We start from the raw sequence: 9837 nt of genomic DNA, 5'->3' as shown, positions 1-9837 counted from the left end.
TGAAAAAATGCTCAACATTGCTGATTATAAGAGAAATGCAAATCAAAACTACCATGAGATACCACCTCACACCAGTCAGAATGGCCATCATTCATAAATCCACAAATAACAAGTGCTGGAGGGGCTGTGGAGAAAAGGGAACCCTCCTGCACGGTTGGTGGGAATGTAAACTGGTACAGCCACTATGGAGAACAGTTTGGAGATACCTTAGAAATCTATGCATAGAACTTCCATATGACCCTGCAATCCCACTCTTGGGCATCTATCTGGACAAAACTCTACTGAAAAGAGACACATGCACCCGCATGTTCATTGCAGCCCTATTCACAATAGCCAGGACATGGAAACAATCCAAATGTCCATCGACAGATGATTGGATTTGGAAGATGTGGTATATATACATAATGGAATACTACTCAGCCATCAAAAAGAATGACATAATGCCATTTGCAGCAACATGGATGGAACTAGAGAATCTCATCCTGAGTGAAATGAGCCAGAAAGCCAAAGACAAATACCATATGATATCACTTATAACTGGAATCTAATATCCAGCACAAATGAACATCTCCTCAGAAAAGAAAATCATGGACTTGGAGAAGAGACTTGTGGTTGCCTGATGGGAGGGGGAGGGAGTGGGAGGGATCGGGAGCTTGGGCTTATCAGACACAACCTAGAATAGATTTACAAGGAGATCCCGCTGAATAGCATTGAGAACTATGTCTAGATACTCATGTCGCAACAGAAGAAAGGGAGGGGGAAAAAACGGTAACTGCAATGTATACATGTAAGGATAACCTGACTCCCTTGCTGTACAGTGGGAAAATAAAATTAAAAAAAAATGTGAGTGTGTGTATTTTTTTCCTGAGGTGTCATTAATAGGAGAAAGTATTTCTATATTTGGGGACTCCTGCTTGTTTTTTTAAATTTGTATGGCTTTGTTGCTTACCTGGCAGAATTATCAGCTCCATGGATGCAGGGAACCAAACAGGTGTCTTGGAATTCCTCCTCCTGGGCCTCTCCGAGGACCTAGAATGGCAGCCCCTCCTCTTTGGGCTGTTCTTGTCCATGTGCCTGGTCTCTGTGCTTGGGAACCTGCTCATCATCCTGGCCGTCAGCTCTGACTCCCGCCTCCACACCCCCATGTACTTCTTCCTCTCCAACCTCTCCTTTTCTGATATTTGTTTCAATTCCACCATTGTCCCCAAAATGCTGGTGAACATCCAGACAGCAAACAAGCCATCACCTATGGAGGCTGCATCACCCAGATGTATTTTTACTTGGTCTTTTTGTACCTGGACCACTTCCTCCTGACCGTGATGGCTTATGACTGCTTCGTGGCCATCTGTCACCCCCTGCACTACATGATCATGATGAACCTGCACCTTTGTTGCCTGCTGGCTCTAGTCTCTTTGTCCCTCAGTGTCCTAATTGCCCTCCTCTACAGTCTGATGGTGCTGCATCTCTCATTCTGCACACACACAGAAATTCCCCACTTCTTCTGTGAGTTGACTGAGGTGCTCCAGTCCTCCTGTTCTGATGCTCTCAGCAATTACATTGTGCTCTTTTCTGTGAGTGGCCTGCTGGGTATTCCTCCACTGACTGGGGTCCTTTATTCTTACTCTAGGATTATTTCCTCCATATTGAAAATGTCCTCAGTGGAGGGGAGGTACAAAACATTTTCCACTTGTGGGTCTCACCTAACAGTCATTTCCTTATTGTACGGGACAGGGTTAGGCGTGTACCTCAGTTCTGCCTTCTCATCCTCCTCTTCAAAGGGGGCAGTGGCCTCAGTGATGTACACCGTGGTCATCCCCATGCTGAACCCCTTCATCTACAGCCTGAGGAACAGGGACATGCAGGGGGCCCTGAGGACATTTGTCAGCAGGTCTTTCTTCCCCTTGTGAAGGGCCATGGATGCTACAATTGGGGAGTTACTGTGAAAACAAGAGTCAAATCCCCAGCAGCCAGAAATACTGAATCTGTGCTTTCACTGAGCCTGTGCCTTGTCCCTTTTCCCCTGAAATACCATTGCTTAAATTTCTTCCATGTTTTCACCTCCAAAAGCAAGTGCTTCCCAGGAACTTCCTTTTGTGACTTTGGTACCCCCCTTTCTCTGCACAAATGTTCATTCTTTGTCTCCTCTACCTAACGGCTAGACATATCAAGATAGTCATCAATTCACCCACCAGAATGGCAAAATTTACTTATTGTCCATGAGGCCAAGGACTGTTTTGGGGAATAAAGATGAATCTAGTCTGTGAGTGCCTCATAGACCTTATTCTGTATTTTAGATCTCTCTGGAAACAAACGTATCAGTGGTCTTAGTAATAGCCCTTCACATTCTCAATAAAAGCTTGCATTGCCCCATGCATCCTTATTCTGGACGGAATGTTTGGGCCCCCAACATTTGTGTTGAAACTGTACCCCCTCGTGTGATGGTATTGGGATGTGCGGAGGTAAGTAAGTTTTGATGAGGTCATGAGGATGGAGCCTTCATGATGGGAAGGGTACCATTGTGACAGCATGAGAGAACTTGCCTTTTCTCTCTTTTCTGCTCAGTGAGGATGCAATGAGGAGTGGACAGTCTGAAACCCAGAAAAGCATCTTTACAAGAACTGGATCAGGCTGGCCTCCTGATCTCAGACGTCTGGCCTCCAGAACTGGGAGAAACATATTTTTGTTGCTTAAAAGCCCCTTCGTTTGTTGTTGTTTTGTTACAGCAGTCCAAACTGACTAAGCACTCTTTTCTTCAAATAAATGGCAGAATTTGTGTTAGCCATCCATTTTATGATACAATCTAAAAAGTAACCCATATCCTCTCTATATGCTCTAATCTGTCATCCTTACTCTTTATCACATTTTTATTCCAAAATGTCTCCACGTTCTTTCTGCATAAAGGTCTCCCAATCCAGGTTTTTGCTATAATTGTTTTGTGATGTTAATCTTTTGAGCCTTCATAGCCTGCTTAAAAATAATTATTTTTTTATGGGTAATTTCAATGTTTAAATGCAACGAGGTTTTGGAAGGATAGACAGTGTAAAACCTCTATGCCATCAAACTGAAGGAAGGAGCACAGGAAGGAAGGAGAAAATCTTCGAGTTTGTTCTCAGTTGAGCTGTCACTTCCTAAGGGAAGTCCCTCCCAGCTCCAGATCCCCAGGTGTCACAAATAAGCTCACACAGGTCCCTGTACATGTTGCTGCAGGTCTTGTTCCCTGAAAAGCTGCTTCTGAGACAAGAACAGACTTTCAAGAAGTTTCTTGGGATAAAATAGAATTACCATATGGCTCAGCAGTTACTTCCAATTAATCAAAAATGAAGACGGAATCTACTGGATATACATGCATGTTTATAGCAGCATATTCACAAAAAGAGAATCATGGAAATAACCCCAATGTCCATCGATGGATGACTGGATAAACAAATTGTGGTCCATACATACAATGGATCATTATTCAGTCATAAGAAGGAATGGAGGGGTTGGGATTGGCATATACACACTATTATCTATAAGATAGATGGGTATCTTGGAGTTCCCGTCGTGGCTCAGTGGTTAACACACCTGACTAGTATCCATGAGGATGTGGGTTAGATCCCTGATCTTGCCCTGTGAGTTAAGGATCCGGCATTGCTGTGAGCTGTGGTGTAGGTGGCAGACGTGGCTTGGATCTGGTGTTGTTGTGGCTGTGGTGTAGGCTGACAGCTACAGCTCTGATTTGACCCCTATCCTGGGAACCTCCATATGCTGTGCATGCCACCCTAAAAAAAAAGAGGCAATAAAAAATAGACGGGTAACAAGGACCTACTGTCTAGCACAGGGAAATTTACAACACTGTAATAACCTCTATGGGAAATGAATCTGAAAAGGAACTTTTTATGTATAACTGATTTACTTTGCTTTATGCCTGAAATTAACACATCTTTGAAGGAAGGCAACTATACTCTAATAAAAGTTTTTAAAAAGGGATGGAGATATTAAATACTAATCCAATAAATAGTCAAAAGATTTTTTTTTTAATGGCTGCAACCATGGCACATGGACCTTCCTGGGCCAGGGACCAAATTGGAGCCACAGGTGCAATCTAAGCCACAGGTTCGGCAACCACACTCTTTTAACCCACTGCCCAGGGTGGTGGGGGTCATACCCAAGCCTCTGCAGCAACCCTCACCACTGCAGTCTGATTCTTAACCAAGTGTACCAGAGCAGGAACTCCTAATAATCTTTTTAAGGAATGAGGTATTAACATACATTAGAATGTGGGTGCCTCTCACCAAAATTATTCTCAATTAGTGATGCCAGAGAAAAAGGCCACACATTGTATGATCCCATTCATCGGAAATACCCATAATCAGTAAATCCATAGAGAAAGAAAGCACATTGCTGGTTTCCAGTACAGAGAGTAAAGTCATACATGCTTAACGGGTACCGAGTTTCCTTTTGGGGTTTTAGAAATGTCTGTGTTATCCTTACTTGGTAGGACCTTCCCACATTTTGACAGTACGTGGTCAAGTGTAGCAGGCATGGTCTGAGAAAGAAATGATGCCCAGGGCTCAGAACCCTCAGGGCTGCGGATCAGGGTCACCCTATTGGGTGAGCCATCCAGCCGAGCAGAGATGTCATTCAAGGGTGAGGGGGATGGAGCATGGATAACACAGGAGGGAGAATCTGAGGATCCCTTGTGGCCTTGAGGCCCCTCCAAGACCAGAAGCTATAGTTGGACCCATGGTTGCTCCTTTTACTAGTAGTTCTTTTCTCTCATATTATCCCCTCAAAATTACCCATGGAACTATGAAAGAGCCATTTCCAGAACACATGCAAAAAAATTTGTCCTGGGAAGGTGGACTGAGTATTTGGGATTGGCATATGCACACTGAGGTATATGGAATGACTGGTCCTTGGGGATCTGGTACATAGCCCAGGGGACTCGACCCCACATTCAGTGTTAATCTATATAGGAAGAGAATCTGGAAAAGAATGGATGTGTGTAAATGTAAAAGTGAGTCTCTTTGTTGTACAGCAATTATCACAAAGCTGAAAATCAACTATACTTCCATAAAACTTTCAGAAATGAAAAAAATAAAAATGACCCAGGCAAACTGAAAGAGTGTTTTCCAGAACCAATGCAGGAAAGTTGATCCAAGTAAAACCAACAGAAGCAAATATAAACAGTGGGATTCCAGTCAAGCGAAAAGCTTTTGCACGACAAAATAAACCAACACCAAACTCAAAAGCCCACCTACTGAATGAGAGAAAAATTTAGCAAGTCGGTTCTCTGATGAGGGGTTAATATGCAAAGTATAGGAAGACCTCATACAAAAAAATAGAATAAAAACAATCCAACTAAAAATGGGCAGAAGATCCCAGTAGACATTTTCCGAAGAAGACACAGATGGTCAACAGGTAATTTAAACAGTCTCAACATTCCTCTTCCGCAGAGAAGAGAAGCAAATCAAATCATTTCTACTTCTGAAAATTGCATATTCATATCTATCTTCCAATTTCCAACAGAGATTTTGATGTTTCCCTACCAATTCGTCGGAGTATAAGTTTTTTGTTTTTTTGTGTGTCTTTTCAGGGCTGCACTCATGGCACATGGAGGCTCCTAGGCTAGGGATCTAATCAGAGCTACAGCTGCCGACCTATGCCACAGCCAAGGTAATGCCAGATCTTTAACCCACTGAGCAAGGGCAGTGATTGAACCCACAACCTCATGGTTCTTAGTCAGATTCATTTTTGCAGTGCCGTGATGGCATCTCCTGAGTTTTTTTTTTTTTATTTTAGATGTTCTAGACAGTAATCCTTGGCTAGCTATATTTCAATGTCTTCTTTCATCACTTGCTTTTCTTTTAAATTTGTGGATAGTTTATTTTGTCATACATTTTCATGCATTTATAGTGGCCAGTTTTTCTCTTTATTGATTTTGATTTTCCATCATATTGTTAAAATCTTTGTCTGTGTCTTACAACACAGTTTTCGACCATTTTCTTCTAATAGGTCAAATATACATATTCATTTAAAAAATTCACTCCACCTATGAATGATTTGTGTTCAGTGGGATGTACAAATCTTTCCACTTGAAAAAGCAGTCTGTTCTGAGGCTATACTAGTTCTTCCTTTTGCATTGATGTATAAAGGCCCTTTTTCATTTTCAAATTCCCATACCACAATTTCCTACCTCTTCTGAGGTCAGATTCTGTTCCACTCTCAACTCTGACATTTACAGTATGTAATTGCAGCAAGGTTGTCAGTTTCTCCCTACTCAGTTACTCATCCCTGAAAGAGAATCATAACTCTTATGTCAGGGTTATTAATAAATTAGCTAATAATGATAAAGAGGGTGGCATTCAGTATTTATTTATTTATTTGTTTATTTTTGGGGCAGAACCCACAGCATATGGAAGTTCCCAGGCTAAGGTTCCAATGGAGCTGCAGCTGCCAGCCTACACCATGGCCATGGAAATGGGGGATTTGAATTGCATCTATGACCTATAAAACAGCTCCTGGCAATGCCAGATCCCTGATCCACTCAGTGCGGCCAGGGATGATACACGAGTCTTCATGGATGTTAGGCATATTCATTACCACTAAACCACAAGTGAAACTCCAAGTTTAATTTTTTAATTTCTTTCAATTTTATTTATTTATTTATTATTATATTTTATTTTATTTTTTGTCTTTTTGCCATTTCTACGGCCGCTCCTGTGGCATATGGAGGTTCCCAGGCTAGGGGTCTAATCAGAGCTCTAGCCACCAACCTATGCCAGAGCCACAGCAACGCGGGATCCAAGCCACTTCTGCAACCCACACCACAACTCACGGTAAAGTTGAATACTTTGGGAACTTTGGAATGTCCACTCAGAGAAGGCCCAAGCCAGGGTGCTTTGCATTAAATCCCCACATAGTATCTTCCTGGCTGTGCGAACTTAGGCAGGTCACTTGACTTCCCTGTACCTCAGTTAACATGAAGGTTCAAAGGGTACCTCCTGCCTAGAGCTGTGGTGAAGATTCTATGAGGTAATGTCAGGGAAGTGCTTAAGAGTGTGCCTGTTGCTGTTACCTAGCCACCAACAGGTGATAGCCATTGGTGGTTTTTTTTTTGTTTGTTTGTTTTTTAATTTTTTTAAATTTTTATAATTTTCTTAATTTTCCCACTGTACAGCAAGGGGATCAAGTTATCCTTACATGTATACATTACAATTACATTTTTCCCCACCCTTTGTTCTGTTGCAACATGAGTATCTAGACAAACTTCTCAATGCTACTCAGCAGGATCTCCTTGTAAATCTATTCTAAGTTGTGTCTGATAAGCCCAAGCTCCCGATCCCTCCCACTCCTTCCCCCTCCCATCAGGCAGCCACAAGTCTCTTTTCCAAGTCCATGATTTTCTCTTCTGAGGAGATGTTCATTTGTGCTGGATATTAGATTCCAGTTATAAGTGATATCATATGGTATTTGTCATTGGCTTTCTGGCTCATTTCACTCAGGATGAGATTCTCTAGTTCCATCCATGTTGCTGCAAATGGCATTATGTCATTCTTTTTGATGGCTGAGTAGTATTCCATTGTGTATATATACCACATCTTCCAAATCCAATCATCTGTCGATGGACATTTGGGTTGTTTCCATGTCCTGGCTATTGTGAATAGTGCTGCAATGAACATGCGGGTGCATGTGTCTCTTTTCAGTAGAGTTTTGTCCAGATAGATGCCCAAGAGTGGGATTGCGGGGTCATGTGGAAGTTCTATGTATAGATTTCTAAGGTATCTGCAAACTGTTCTCCATAGTGGCTGTACCAGTTTACATTCCCACCAACCGTGCAGGAGGGTTCCCTTTTCTCCACAGCCTCTCCAACACTTGTTATTTGTGGATTTATGAATGATGGCCATTCTGACTGGTGTGAGGTGGTATCTCATGGTAGTTTTGATTTGCATTTCTCTTATAATCAGCGATGTTGAGCATTTTTTCATGTGTTTGTTGGCCATCTGTATATCTTCTTTGGAGAAATGTCTATTCAGGTCTTTTGCCCATTTTTCCATTGATTGATTGGTTTTTTTTGCTGTTGAGTTGTATAAGTTGTTTATATATTCTAGAGATTAAGCCCTTGTCAGTTGCATCATTTGAAACTGTTTTCTCCCATTCTGTAAGTTGTCTTTTTGTTTTCTTTTGGGTTTCCTTTGCTGTGCAAAAGCTTTTCAGTTTGATGAGGTCCCATGGGTTTATGTTTGCTCTAATTTCTATTGCTTTGGGAGACTGACCTGAGAAAATATTCATGATGTTGATGTCAGAGAGTGTTTTGCCTAGGTTTTCTTCTAGGAGTTTGATGGTGTCCTGTCGTATATTTAAGTCTTTCAGCCATTTGGAGTTTATTTTGGTTCATGGTGTGAGGGTGTGTTCTAGCTTCATTGCTTTGCATGCAGCTGTCCAGGTTTCCCAGCAATGCTTGCTGAATAGACTTTCTTTTTCCCATTTTATGTTCTTGCCTCCCTTATCAAAGATTAATTGACCATAGGTGTCAGGGTTTATTTCCGGATTCTCTGTTCTGTTCCATTGGTCTGTCTGTCTGTTTTGATCCCAGTACCACACTGTTTTGATGACCGTGGCTTTGTAGTATTTCTTGAAGTCTGGGAGAGTTCTGCCTCCTGCTTGGTTTTTGTTTCTCAGGATTGCTTTGGCGATTCTGGGTCTTTTGTGGTTCCATATAAATGTTTGGATTGTTTGTTCTAGTTCTGTGAAAAATGTCCTGGGTAATTGGATAGGGATTGCATTGAATCTGTAGATTGCTTTGGGTAGTATGGCCATTTTCACAATATTGATTTTCCCAATCCAGGAACATGGAATATCTTTCCATTTCTTTACATCTTCTTTGATTTCTTTGATTAAGGTTTTATAGTTCTCGGCATATAGGTCCTTTACCTCTTTGGTCAGGTGTATTCCGAGGTATTTGATTTTGTGAGGTGCAATTTTGAAAGGTATCGTATTTTTGTATTCCTTTTCTAATGTTTCATTGCTGGTATACAGAAATGCAACTGACTTCCGAATGTTAATCTTATATCCTGCCACTTTGCTGAATTTATTCATCAGTTCAAGGAGTTTTGGGGTTGAGTCCTTCGGGTTTTCTAGGTATAGTATCATGTCATCTGCATACAGTGACAGTTTGATCTCTTCTCTTCCTATTTGGATGCCTTTTATTTCTTTTGTTTGTCTAATTGCTGTGGCTAAGACTTCCAAAACGATGTTGAAGAGCAGTGGTGAGAGTGGGCATCCCTGTCTTGTTCCAGATTGGAGTGAGAAGGCTTTCAGTTTTTCCCCATTGAGGATTATATTTGCTGTGGGTTTCTCATAAATGGCTTTGATTCTATTCAGGAATGTTCCCTCTATACCCACTTTGGCGAGGGTCTTGATCATGAATGGATGTTGGACTTTGTCCAACGCTTTTTCTGCGTCTATTGAGATGATCATATGATTTTTGACTTTTTTTTTGTTAATGTGGTGTATGATGCTGATTGATTTGCGTATGTTGAACCATCCTTGTGAAACTGGGATGAGCCCAACCTGGTCATGGTGTATAATTTTTTTGGTATGTTGTTGGATTCGGTTGGCTAAGATTTTGTTGAGAATTTTTGCATCTATATTCATCAATGATATTGGCCGATGGTTTCCTTTTTTGGTGGTATCTCTGCCTGGTTTTGGAATGAGGGTGATGGTGGCCTCATAGAAAGTCTTTGGGAGTATTCCTTCTTCTTCAACCTTTTGAAAGAGTTTAAGGAGGATGGGCACCAGTTCCTCTTTATATGTTTGATAGAATTCACCTGTGAAGCCATCTGGTCCTGGACT

At 41.5% G+C, this 9837-nt stretch overlaps 1 pseudogene; it reads left to right on the top strand.

Annotated features, from left to right (window-relative positions):
- On the top strand, positions 970–1907 carry LOC100518599 (annotated as a pseudogene).

The sequence above is a fragment of the Sus scrofa genome, chromosome 2 (assembly GCF_000003025.6).
Source record: "Sus scrofa isolate TJ Tabasco breed Duroc chromosome 2, Sscrofa11.1, whole genome shotgun sequence".
NCBI lineage: Eukaryota > Metazoa > Chordata > Mammalia > Artiodactyla > Suidae > Sus > Sus scrofa.
Note: the sequence above shows the minus strand (reverse complement) of the source record. Positions and strands in the feature narration are given on the sequence as shown.